We start from the raw sequence: 11,012 nt of genomic DNA on the forward strand, positions 1-11,012 counted from the left end.
CCGAGTCATCTCCCCAGCCCCGCTTTTTTATATTCTTCATCCTACTTTCTATCTTCTTAATTATTGGTTTTTAAGAGTTGTCACTGTGTTTCTGCTACATGTATTACAAAAACTGTTCCTAGTTTTGCCTATTTACAATGTTAATGGTGGTTTTACTGAAGAAATAATTTTTATTAATCCCAATCAGGCAATCATTTCTTTCACCTTTTGTGTTACAAGTGAAACTAAAAAAGTCAATGGAAACAGTAAATACAACACAACAGTCTAAAGCCCATCTTGGACAGGAAAGACTACAAGCTAATAATTGCAAGAATTATGGGGCACTTACTATTTGCATTTAACTATCTCAATGCCCCTACAGGGCAAGTTTCCTTGCATGTAGAGATAATGCCAAATGAAACACAAAAGAATTTAAGAATCTTGCCCATGATCATATACTCTGCAAGTCATTAAACAAGATCTAAACCCAAGTCTATTCTAAGGCCAGAGAATCAGTATGCCAAATAACTGGATGAGTCACATCATCACCTGGTCAAAAGTAGTGTGTATTTTTCTTGATGGGTAAAATACGAGTTGAAAAAAAGAAGCAGTGAAGTGGAAAATGTTGAAAATACAGGACTGTGAGTGACTTCAGAGGTAGAAAAAAGTCAAGAAAAGATAAGAACAAACAGCACTGAGAGACAGTAAGAACACATCTTCTAAGACCACAAAAAATGGTGTGAAAAGTTATGGATATCAGATAAGACTTCACCACCGAGTATTAGTATAATTTAGTTTAATGTGTACTGAAACCCCAACATACTTACATTAAAGAATACACACAAGCAGAGGCATTTCAAAGATACATGCTCCATTTATTCTTTTTTTTTTTTTTTTTTTGCAGAACCGGGGATTGAACTCAGGCCCTTGCACTTGCCAGGGAAGCACTTATTCCACTGAGCCATCTCCCTGGCCCTCCATTTATTATTTAAGGTGATTTTAACTTTTTATCTTTGGACAATAGCAACTTTTAAAAACTAAGCTTAAATTATGCAATTATTTTAGGAATTCTTTTCAGGCCTCGGTGCCAATGAAAAGCTTTTTCTTTCTTTGAATAATATTGTTTTCCCTTCATTAACAGTGTAAATTATAGAACAGACTTTGTTTCAGTTTGCTTTGACTTTCCAGGTCATATTCAAATCTGAGCCCAACTTGGGCCTGTGAGATAGCTCAGCAGCATAAGTCCTGTCTGACAAGAACAAAGTCCTGAGTTTGATTCCCAATAAAAAAAAAAAAATAAACAAATTTTGAGCCTAACTTGAATAATTTTGGATATACTTATTTTATCTTAGCCATACACCATTATTCCCCTGGTTCTTACTTTCTATCTTTTTACTTTTCATGGGCTTTTTTTAAAAAAAAATATTTATTTATTTATTTTGTGTGTGTGTGTGGCCAGCTCAGCCCACCAGGGGGCGGGGCTGGCTGGCATGTGGTGCTGGGGGATTGAACCGCGGGCCCTGTGCTTTGTTTAGCTTAGCTTGTTCTAAGTAGGTGCTTTAGCCCACTGAGTCATCTCACCAGCCCTCACGGACTTTTTTTGAAGAGGGGTAGGGTCTTACTGTGTAGTTCAGGCTGGCTTTGAACTTGTAGCAATCTTTCTGCCTCAGTTTCCTAACTGTTGGGATTACAGGTGTGCACCACCACGCCTGGCTGAGTTTTTCCAATTTATTGGTAGGTTACAGTAATCTACTACAACTGAACTGTAAAATATTGCAAGACACAAATAAATGCTTAAGATGTACATACAAAAAACCTGGCTGTATCCTCTTCCTGTGAAAGGGCAGAGTCCCGAAAACACCAAGCTAAAGAAAAAGAAACAAAAGATTTGCTTCAGAGTTTCAGACAAAGGAAAAGGCAATTTTAAGATCCCTCGTTGAGGAATGTTGGTTGAGACTATAGGGAAATGTTAAACACCATCAAATTGTAGAGGAAACGAAATGTATATGGATGCCTTCTTCAATCATATGGGGTTCTGATAATGATTTCTGGAGAACTAAGTACAGTAAGTCCAATTACATACTATATACTGCATTTACCAAGGACCTTGCTATCTATCCCCAATAAAAAAAATCTTAAATATATAAAAAATCCCACACAGATTCAAGGATTAAATGCTCTTTATGATGCTATGAAAAATTTGGGTGGGGTACCCTAATCAGAGACTGGCCATATGCAACTGGGGGACATTCACATAGCAGACTAAAATGCAATCAGGATTCTAAGGTCATTTTACAGTAACTTTTTTTTTTTTGTATTTAGTACAGGGTCTCACTATACAGATTGAACTGATCCTTCCTGTTTTTTAGCCCCTCAGGCGCTGGGATTACAGGCAGGCACATAACACCATGCCCAGTCTCAACTGCCCTCTCAGCGAGCCCTGGGGGCAAGGCCAGATCAAACACCCGGCCCCTGAGTCTGCCTAAGCAGGCACTTTAATGTAATGAGCTATCTGGCTGGCCCTTAGTAACTTAGTATTTTTAACCCTAAAAACTTCAGGTCCTCTTAGTTAAAAATGGAAGATTAAATATTTGCACTCATTTCTTTCTCTCCCAAGCCAAAATAAACTTTAATAAAAGAAGATAAACTCACAAAGACAAAGAAAATAGAAGACTTCAGCAGTTAAGAGATGGCAATAAAATTCTGGAGTCGTATGTAACTTAGAGAAATCTCAAGCTTAAAAAATAGTTGGAGGGAGAGTTGGAAAGCCATAGCCATACCATATAGAGGAACTGGTGGTATTAGATTTATCTGCAAATAGGAGTTTGTGAATAGGGTGGAAAAAGAGAAAACTAAATGTAGTGTATGAAAAAAAGACATCAGGGCTGGGAATATATCTAAGTGGTAGAGTACCTGCCTAGTAAGTATGAGGTCCTGGGTTCAATCCCCAGTACCACCAAATAAAATAGAGTAAAGATAAGATAAAACTCAAAAACTGGTATTAAAGCTAACTGATGTGGGAGGCACAATAACAGCTGGCCTCCAATCCTATTGCAAGTGGTTTCCGGGTTCCTCTTCCCCTACCTCTGCTGAGCTAGGTTCCTAGTTCTTACCTTGCCTATTTCCCATAAGTCTCCTGCTATGCCCAGGAGGTGGGACTTCCTGTCATAGCCCGGTTGCCTAGTTACTCATGCCTTTTACCCACCGAAGTCATTTCCCTATGCCTTCACTATATATACCCAGCACCTCCCCTAAATAAATGAGACTTGATCAGAATCTTGTCTTGTCTCCATTTCTCACATCTCCTGTCCTTTGTCCCCTCCTCAATTCCCCGCTCCTCTCCCAGGTGACCTTTGTTGACTGAACCGCTGGTTTGGGACAAACTGATGTCTTCTTTTGCCATACATAACATGGTGACATTTACCTCACTGGAAAAATATGTGATTTATTTTTTGGTGGGGGTGTGCTATTTTTAACGAGATTTTGGATTTCAAGTATATAGATTCAGATAAAGGTAGCTAAAGCAGTGTAGGAAAAAAAGGACGTGAAATGTTGAAAGTTGATCAGATACTCAAAAGAAAGGGGGGTGTGTGCACAGGTATGTGTATGTTTCATGATGGGTACTATATAAGCGGAAGAAAGAGAGGGAATAAAGTGGAAATGTTTAAAATATAGGACTGTGGGTAACTTCAATGGTACAAACTTTTTTGGGCCTATTCATAACAAGCAGAGAACAAGTAACAAGGTGAGATGATGAAGAACAATGCCCTTTCTAAAAGCATCAAAACATATAAAGCTCTAAGTGTCAGAACTGCATTTTCTTCCTTTACCTCACAAAACCCCAGCAGTTCCTGCTTACATTTTCCTAGCAAATCTAGTGCTACTTCCTGATTTGCCACCCTCCCCCCAAAAAAAGAAAAAAAACCCCACAGATTCTAACATTTGATTAGAAAGGACAAGGAAAAAGAATATTCCAGGTAAGGGTGACATGTTAAAGATAGCTAAATATTTGTGTCTACTGACAAAATAGGAAACTTAACTGAGAAATAAAATAATAGTTATATGTGGATGTTATTCACAAAAGTGGAGAATACCAAACAAAAATGTTCAAAGTGGTTGCTTCAGGGTAGTGGGAAGAAGGATAAGGAGGGACAGAACAAGAAACTTCTGTTTATACTTGTACATAACATTTAAAAAAATCAATATACCTCCAAAGGAAAATAGAAATTATTTTAAAAAATTTATTTCAAGTTAGGCATGGTGGCATCCACCTCCAAATCCAGCACTTGCAAGGATAAACCAGGAGAATCACAAGTCCAATGCCTGCCTGGGCTATACAGTGAATTAAAAGCCTGGAAAGTAGCAAAACCTATTCTCAAACTGCTACCACTCTCAGTATTTTTTATTTTTTAAAAATTAAATAGCCAAATTTGTGATAGCCAAATCTTGGAAACAACCAAGATGCCCATCACCTGAGGAATGGTTGAGAAAGATGTGGTATTTTTACACAATGGAATATTATTCAGCTATTAAGAATGATAAACTGCAAGCCTTTATATTAAAGTGGATGCCACTTGAACATATACTCATAAGTGAAATAAACCAGACACACATGTGTAAATATCGTATAGTCTCCCTAGTATAAGAACTCTAAAGAAGAAATACAAATAGAAAGATATAATACAAGGAAAGAGAAGGCAGGATCTCAAGGACTAACTAATCAAGAGGGAAAGGAGATGAGCTAGGAAACATGGCAATATTAAGCCATGCAGTTATATGTAAAAGATGAGCAAGGCAATGATCCTGAGAATATTCAGAAGATTCTTTAATCTAGGAGTTAATTGGAAAGATTCTCACCCTGACTAACTATATATACTGATACCTGGGAACTAAGCTACTGCACTGCAGATGGTAATTTGTAACAGTTGTTTCATGATGGGAGTGCCTGTCATTGTGGTATTCTGAATATGGGCGGCTTGTCATGACATGCCATTTACTGCTAAGATGTCTCTCGGGTAGATGGATGTTCAAGAAGAAGGCAGTGGTGAAGGAAAGCAAGAGACAGGAAAAGGAATATTGTGGGACTGTCCTGCTTCAAGGTTGTGTATGGTGAGATTTTTGGACTTATGTGCAAACATGAGAAGCATAGAATTCTTTATCCTATTTTTTAAAATATAATCTAATTTTTAAATTTTTTTTATCATATTCTGTAGGGACTTAAAGTTCAACATATCAATACCTGATGAAAAATACCTGTTCCTTATTATGCCTAAGATGTTTGAAATGCAGTGAGATAGTGAGGTTAAGATTGATAGCCCAAATCGTTTGATAATAACAATAAGCTTTTCTTCTGGATGGTTAACAACCTAAGTTTGCAGACCAAAATTAGAGAAAAAGGAGGGATACAAGGAAAGCCAACATTTTGGCCCTAGCCTTCTAAGGTCAGTTAAGACTCAGGACATATGAGAACTTGTACTGTAATGTCATGTACCTCGGTAGTGTCCCAAATTTTCTGATCAAGAAGATTAGGGGCCAAAGAGGAAAGTGATCGATGACATAGAGTGGGCCTAAGGAGAGTCACATGGGGAGAAGACACTCTCTCAGGCTTTCACAGAGAGCACATTGGCCAAGCATTGGCCATGACTCATCCACATGGCCGCACTGATAAAGGTTCTACACTCTGAGGTACAGGATCTCAGGACAAATCCTGAGGGCATTTCACTGACCTTCTCAGACCAAAAAGCTACAACTCTTGTTGCATAGGTCCTGCTTTACCTTGGTCTTAACCACCCAGCAGAAAAGTATGAAGACGAAATTATAAGAAATAAAGCCATGCTGTTAAGTTGAGCTGTGGAGGACTCAGGTCAATAATTTCTGACATTGCCAGTTAAACAGAAGACCCAATGCTATTATGGGCTACTGGACTCTTTTAGAATATTTTGCTGAGTTTACACACCTATAATATTTAATAACGGAACTTAGAAAAAATGGGGTATACAGATGAATGTCCATTTTGTATCTGTGTATTCAAAGTGGTTGGGATAGATATATAGTTACATTCTGTTAATGAATAGAATGATTTGTTCTAATGGTGTTTGTAAATAGGATCACAAGTCTGCATCTTGTACAGCAATTAACCACTAAGAAGAATATATGCAGTGTATTATTTGTTGAAAAATAAAAAAATAAAATAAAATAAAATAAAATAAAAATTAAATAGCCAAATAAATGTTTTAAAAAATGTAAGCAAGGCTTGGTGGCACACACCTACAATCTCAGCATTCTAGCACGAGGCATAAGGATCCCAAGTATGACCCCTGCCTTAGAAATAGAGCAAATTAGCAAGACTTCATCTTTAAAAAAGTTAAGAAGGCTTAGAGATCTAGCTAAGTCTAAAGGTTCAATCACCGGTACCACAAAATAAAAACAATAAACAACAAAAATAAATGTGGGTCTTTCAGAGTTTATAACACGCATGTGAACTACTGGTTGCAGTAGTGAATTTCCTCTTTTGCACTGTGTCCGAGTACACAGCCCCCCTCCCCTAAACTTCCCATCTCTGCCACCTCACCTCTCCTTTCCATCATCTCGATAGAATGGTCCATTGTCAGAACAACTATTGCTGATGCTGAAGGTTGAGATGACATTCAGATCTCTGGACACAATGCTCAAGATAGTCTGTGGGTCCAGCAACTTCAGGGTCCACTTTTTCCCAGGATTCTCCACCTTCTCAGGTAAAACTTAGGTTAGGAGGTTTTCTTTCACAATATTTGTTCCTAAGGCTTCTTCATACTCATTTCAGGCCTGTTGTATTCTTGTGGAGCCAGGACCTGTGAGCTTAGGACATAAATCCAATTTACCTGATGTTTTTCTCATTGTATTCCCATGGTGATCAGCCTTCAAGATATTCTCCAATGATCAATGTTTTCTGGAGATCACTTTTTATAGATCCCACTATATTGAACAGGCTTGATCTGTATAATCAACAGGCCACTACAGAAATGATGGTGTATGACTTTCAAGGTTAGGCCATAAAAGACACTAAGGCTTCCATCATGTTTATTTTTTTGGGTGATGAATTTTGAATGATGCTAGCCACCATTCCATGGAGACATTCAACCAGTATAGCTGTCAACAGGTAACATTAACTTGCCAGTCATCTTGGAAGCAAATCCTCCAGGCTGGGCCCAGCCTTCTGAAGACTATAACCCTGTCAACATTTTGACTACAACTTCATGAAATACGTAAGCCAGAATAATCAGCAGAGTAAAGCTCTACAGAAACTGTCAGGTAACAAATACACACTGTTGTATAAGCCAATAAATTTTTGAGATAGTTTAATAATATTACCAATGGTAATTTATTAATAGATAACCAATACAGACCACTAAACATTTATCTTCCTTATATGTAATTTACATTTTCTGAAGTCATTTTCCAGATCTTGGATGCAGAGACCAGCAAGACTCTGGAGAAAACTCAAAGTACTAAACAGAGACACCAAGAGAATAAAAACAAAGCAATGTTCATATATCTATTCCTCAAATATTATCTATGAATATAAAGGTATAGACTGAATATAGTGACAGATAAGAGGTAAGTAAAAAATACTCAAGATTTATAGCAACCTTATATATGGACTAAAAGAAAGTTGTATTAAAAGTCCAGGTACTGGGCCGGGAAGATGGCTCAGTAGAATAAATGCTTCCCTGGCAAGCGCAAGGGCCTGAGTTCAATCCCCGGTTCCACAAAAAAAAAAAAAAAAAAAGTCCAGGTACTGGGGCCTGGGAGATGGCTCAGCAGAATAAGCACTTCCCTGGCAAGCGCACAGGCCTGAGTTCAATCCCCAGTTCTGCCAGAAAAAAAAAAAAAAAAAAAAAAGGCCAGGTATTTCATTCACTATCTGATTTATCCTGGCAATTGAAGTATAGCTGAAATTTAGAATCCCAGGACTTCTCATTCAAAGTGAGAATTCTACCCAGGTCATTAATAATACTGGATTAAAAAAATAATAATAAGTGACATAGTTATTACTATATATTATCATCTTCTATAAGATTCATCTTTATATTATGACAAATAGAAATAAAAATATAACAAACTTTGAGAACTGTAATAGTTCAGATATATTTTTTGTTTTATTTTTGCTTTTTGTTTTTTGTTATTTTGTGGAGCTGGGATTGAACTCAGGCCCTTGGGCCTGCCAAGCTAGCACTTATTCAACTGAGCTATCTTCCTGGCCCCAAGATTACTTTCTTCCATAGCCAGAATCTCCTTATAAAAAAAGTATAAAATTTTATATAACATATAAAATTCCCCCCCTAATACTGGGGATTGAACTCAGAACCCTGTGCTTGCCAGGCAAGCGCTTATTCTACTGAGCTATCTCCCAGCCCAATCCACATATATTTATCTACCCCCCTGCAATATAAACTCCATGGAAACAGTAACTTTTGTCTAGTTTTCACAGTGACAGCTGGGGCTCAAAACATATGTTGATAACATGTCAATCACTATGGAAAACAGTTTACAAATGAAAAAGCTAAAAACAGAATTACAATATGGCAAAGCAATTCTTCTGAGTATATACCCAAAATAACTGAAAGCAGGCACTCAGATATTTATACACACTCATGTTTATATCAGCATTATTTGTAATAGCCAAATGGTAGAAGCAGCCCAGGTGTCCGATAATGGATGAGTGGATAACCAAAATGCTTATTCAAACCCAACAAATACAGTATTATTCAACCTTAAAAAGTAAATTCTCATACAAACTAATATAGATGAATGCTTACTATATTATGTTAAGTTAAACCAGTCATAAAAGGACAGATTTAATATGATTCTGCTTATATGAGCTACCTACAGTTGCTAAATTCATAGAAAGTAGAATAGATGGGCTGGTGAGATGGCTCGGTGGTCTGGAGCTCCTGCTTGGAGCGGTCCTGGCAGGGCACCAGGACCGTGGTTCAGTTCCCCAGCACCACATGCCGGCCGGCCCGTCCCCTGGTGGGCTGGGCTGGCCACACACACACACACACAAATAAAAAAAAAAAGTTCATTAAAAAAAAAAAAAGAAATGAAGTAGAATAGAAGTTGATTGGACTGGGGGAAAAGTGGAACAGAGTCATTTTTAGTGAATACCAATTTTCTGTTTTGCAAGATGAAGACACCCAGTAGTGATGATACAGTAACAATTTGAATGTGCTCAATGTCACTGAGCACAGTGACGATAACTGGTGTGGCAGTGCTGCTCCACTTGGGAGGTTGAAGCAGGAGCATTGCTTCAAGTTCAAGGCCAGCCTGGGCTACAAAGTGAGTTCAAGGCCAACCTGAACTGCATAGTGAAATCCCGTGTCAAGAAGACAAAAAAAAAAAAAAAAAAAAAAAAAAAAATTTTTGTTACATAGTTCAATTTAACATATATAATACACACACACACACACACACACAAAACTAGTAGTAGTAGTTCATTTTAGGTGTGTGTGTGTGTGTGTGTGTGTGTACACACCCCTTCTCCTCCAAGTATCAGGAAATAAATCTAAGCTGTTCTACCACTGAGCTATATTCCCAGCCATTTTCCCCCCAGACAGGGATTAACTTGATCAAACTGTCCTCAAACTTGTAATCCTTCTGCCTCAGCCTCAGTTTCCTGAGTAGATAAGGTTAAAAGTGTCTGCTAACTAGAAGAAAAAAATCTCAAAAATTATAATACAGAAAAGGATGGGTAATTCAGAGTTCTAGTGTTCAATAGTCTTATTTAAGCTTGGGTTTATTGGCATGCATTAAAAATTCAACAGAACATGGCCTCCAGGGCCAAGAGGAGAGCGGTGGGGTGCGGGGTCCTGCAACCGCAGGGCACCCATGTCCGCTGTGACGAGGAGGAAGAGGAAGGTGAAATGGAGGAGGAGGATGAAGACAGTGAAGACAGTGATGAAGAAGAGAACAGAGATGACGAAATTGTTGACGAGGAAGTGAATATTGAATTTGAAGCTTATTCCATCTCAAATAACGATTATGATGGAATTAAGAAATTACTGCAGCAGCTTTTCCTAAAGGTTCCTGTGAATACTGCAGAACTAACAGATCTCTTAATTCAACAGAACCATATTGGGAGTGTGATTAAGCAAATGAATGTATCAGAAGACAGTGATGAGGAGGAAGATGAAGATGAGATTTTTGGTTTCATACGCCTCTTAAATTTAACCGAGAGAAAAGGTACCCAGTGTGCTGAACAAATTAAAGAGTAGATTCTAAGCTGCTGCGAGAACTGTGAAAAGAACATGGTTGAACAGCTGGACAAGCTTTTAAATGACACCACCAAGCCTGTGAAATTTCTGCTAAGTGAAAGATTCATTAATGTCCCTCCACAGATCGCTCTGCCCATGCACCAGCAACTTCAGAAAGAACTAGCAGAGGCACATAAAACTAATAAGCCATGTGGAAAGTGCTACTTCTATCTTCTCGTTAATAAGACATTTGTGGGGCTGGTGAGATGGCTCAGTGGTCTAGAGCACCTACTTAGAACAAGCTTAGCAAGGCACATGGACCGCGGTTCAATCCCCCAGCACCACATGCCAGCCAGCCCCACCCCTGGTGGGCTGAGCTGGCCACACACACACATAAATAAATAAATAAATATTTAAAAAAAAAAGTAAGACATTTGTGGAAGTAGGAAAAACCAATTCTAAAAAGAAATGGAACAACCAAAAGAAGGATGAGTTAATGTTTGCAAGTGCAGAGGAAGAATTTTTCTATGAGAAGGCAGTCCTGAAGTTCAACTACCCAGTGCAAGAGTAGGGTGACACTTGTCTGGAGGTAGATGGTCGTTTGATGATGTACCAATGAAGCCCTTGCGAACTGTGATGTTAATTCCACATGACAAGATGAATGAAATCATGGATAAACTGAAAGAACATCTGTCGGTATAGCCCATTTCCCATGGACAGTGATTTTTGTAATGTTATCAGAAAACTCAGTGGAGATTTACTGGAAAACTCATGACTTTATTCAGATTAAAGTCCTCTACA

At 38.1% G+C, this 11,012-nt stretch overlaps 2 protein-coding genes and 1 pseudogene across 4 annotated transcripts in view; 2 read left to right on the forward strand and 1 right to left on the reverse strand.

Moving 5' to 3' along the window:
- Positions 1 to 6,712, reverse strand: part of LOC111818221 (zinc finger protein 568) — a 29,599-nt gene extending 22,887 nt beyond the window's left edge. Inside the window, exons 1-2 of one of the 3 annotated variants that reach the window (XM_023721598.1) lie at positions 6,551 to 6,712; positions 1,789 to 1,844 (exon numbers count right to left, since the gene is read on the reverse strand). The gene's annotated coding sequence lies outside the window, so the exon portion shown is untranslated. Of the gene's footprint in view, positions 1 to 1,784; positions 1,845 to 6,550 lie in introns of all 3 variants that reach the window. The other 2 variants (XM_023721599.1, XM_023721597.1) reach the window with 2 other exon arrangements.
- The window catches only part of LOC111818207 (zinc finger protein 14 homolog), a 117,291-nt gene that overhangs the window by 84,841 nt on the left and 21,438 nt on the right, over positions 1 to 11,012 (forward strand). The window lies entirely within an intron of this gene.
- LOC101586265 lies at positions 9,786 to 10,929 on the forward strand (annotated as a pseudogene).

Source organism: Octodon degus, unplaced genomic scaffold (assembly GCF_000260255.1).
Source record: "Octodon degus isolate 3935 unplaced genomic scaffold, OctDeg1.0 scaffold00083, whole genome shotgun sequence".
NCBI classification, from domain to species: Eukaryota; Metazoa; Chordata; class Mammalia; order Rodentia; family Octodontidae; genus Octodon; species Octodon degus.